The sequence below is a fragment of the Selaginella moellendorffii genome, unplaced genomic scaffold (genome assembly GCF_000143415.4).
Source record: "Selaginella moellendorffii unplaced genomic scaffold, v1.0 SELMOscaffold_197, whole genome shotgun sequence".
NCBI lineage: Eukaryota > Viridiplantae > Streptophyta > Lycopodiopsida > Selaginellales > Selaginellaceae > Selaginella > Selaginella moellendorffii.
In genome coordinates, this window is record NW_003314457.1 from 13,073 (window position 1) to 15,439 (window position 2,367).

Here is a 2,367-nt window from a genome sequence, read left to right on the forward strand (position 1 = left end):
AACCAAAACTAAGATAATGAAAAAATGATAGCCAAAACATAAAGATCACAAACACCTATATTGTATGTTATTCCATTTACTTTGTTCTATTTGAGATGTGAATGAAATACCACCAAAATAAATGCTCATAGTCCCTTTATAAATGCAAATGGTGAATTAAAATTGTATAAATTATACCATCATAATCTACTTATTATTATATCTAATTATTTCATTCAAAAAATTAATATTAAATAAGAAAACTAAGGGTTAAAGCGCATTCCCAAGATCATTCTCGCCAGATCATTCTCGCCAGCGTCTGGCGCGGGCGCCTCCGCTTTGCCCTCCAGGATCTCTGCACCACACGGCTCATCGCTGGCCTGGATCCTGGATCCTGGTGGATGCACCACAGTGCGATCTTGAGCGCTGCTCGCCGGGTTTGGATTGGCAATGCTCTCCAGCTCCGAGGTCATGTACTTGTGGAAGGCGTAGATCGGGAAATACCACTCGCCAGGCGGCGGCAGTGGCGCATTCTCGCATTCCTTGTCTCCGCTGCCCAGCTCCATGAGGGCCTTCCTCTTGCCGCTCAAGATATCCAGCAGGGGCATCCCAAAGCTATAGACATCGGCCTTGGGGGTGATGGATTGGCTCTCGAGCCACTCTGGAGCGAGGTATCCCCTGGTTCCTTGCGTGGTGGTGACGCTCATCGATTCTTTTCTCATCATCCTCGCCAGCCCAAAGTCGGACACCTTTGGCCGGAGCTCTCGTCCAGCAGCACGTTTTGTGGCTTGATATCGCAGTGGATGATGCGCTCGCCACACTTCTCGTGGAGGTATGTCAATCCCTTGGCAATCCCCAGCGCAATTGAGTGTCGTGTCTCCCAGGTTGAGAAGATCTCTTGCGAGGCGGCGAATGAGGACGAGGCCGAGAGGTGGTGGTCTAGAGAACCGTTTGGCATGAACTCGTAGACGAGGAGGTGGCAGCCTCCCTTGGCACAGTAGCCGAGGAGGCGGACCAAGTTGACATGGTGTACTCTTCCAATCGTGCTCACCTCGGCCTTGAATTGCTTCTCGGCCTGGTTCACGGTGGTGATGTTCTTCATGGCCATGTTTCCTCTATACACCTAACTCTTCGAGAGACTTGACGGTCAAGTCGAAGTTGTAATCGTTGAAGTAGTAGTCTGCTCGATTCACGTGGACAAGCTTCACCGAGATTGGGGAGTTTTGACAAGCTCCCAGAGGTATGTCGTAGTCACATCCCTTCGATTCGTTGTTTGGATCAACTCGGTGAAAGCCAGGAGGACAGCTGCAAGTTTTTGTGGGCCTGTAGGTGCAGAGAGTGAAAGGTCCACATGTTCCAAAGATGTCGCACTCGAGCATGATGGCTTGCCAGACGATGCTCCAGGAGCCACTCTTGTTCTTCGGGCTGAAGCTGTAGATCCTGAGATTGCCATTGTCGTCCAGCGTAACTCTCCTCAACACATTCGCATCGTCATAGTCAAGCGCGTAGTCTTGCGAACTCATTGATCTGTTAGATTTCTAGTTAAATGACATACTCTGTTTCCCCTAACTACTACTTTTTCATTTTCTCCATGTAAATATATACAAGTCTTGTGTCCGCTCATTTCAGCGACCACATGAATCTCTTGCCACCTTGGATTAGACTCCAGGCTGGCTATCTACATTCCCACTCAGCCGTGAGGGTCTATAACGCTCATACCTTCACGATGTTGTTGAAACTTGTCTTTGCTCAAAGCTTTTGTCATAATGTCTGCTGTCATCTGCTTCGTCGAAACATAGCTCAGCTGCACTCTGTTCGCTAGAACCTGCTCTCGAATAAAATGTACCGTTATCTCAAAGTGTTTGGTGCGGCCGTGGAACTTCAGATTTTTCGACAACTCGATCGCGCTTCAATTGTCACAAAACAAAGTCACTGGCTGCTGCACTGGAACACCAATCTGCTCCAGAAAATCTGTAAGCCACCTCGCTTCTTGAGCTGCTGTTGTTGCACCAATATATTCGGCCTCAGTGGATGAAAGTGGTGTGATTGCTTGTCGCTTGCTGCTCCAGCTGACAAGTCCACCGTCCAGGAAGAAAAGATATCCTGAAGTTGATCTTCTTGTATCCTTGTCACCAGCCCAATCTGAGTCTGTAAAGCCAACAAGTTGCATACTCCTGGAGCTCCCACTGCTGCTAGACACGCTGCTAGCTCAGTCGATATCTTGCTGTTCCTCGCAAATACCTGAAAATTCGTTTAACAGCACTCCAATGAACTTCTCCTGGATTCTCAAGAAATCTTGAGACTGCTCCAACTGTCTGGTCTGGTACTGATGGCTAGATAAATAAGGCATCCAACTGCTTGTTGATATGGAACTCTCGCCATCACTGC

General features: G+C 48.2%; 1 pseudogene; it reads right to left on the reverse strand.

Moving 5' to 3' along the window:
* Positions 1 to 242: 242 nt before the first annotated feature.
* LOC9648351 overlaps positions 243 to 2,367 on the reverse strand; it is an 11,064-nt pseudogene continuing 8,939 nt past the window's right edge.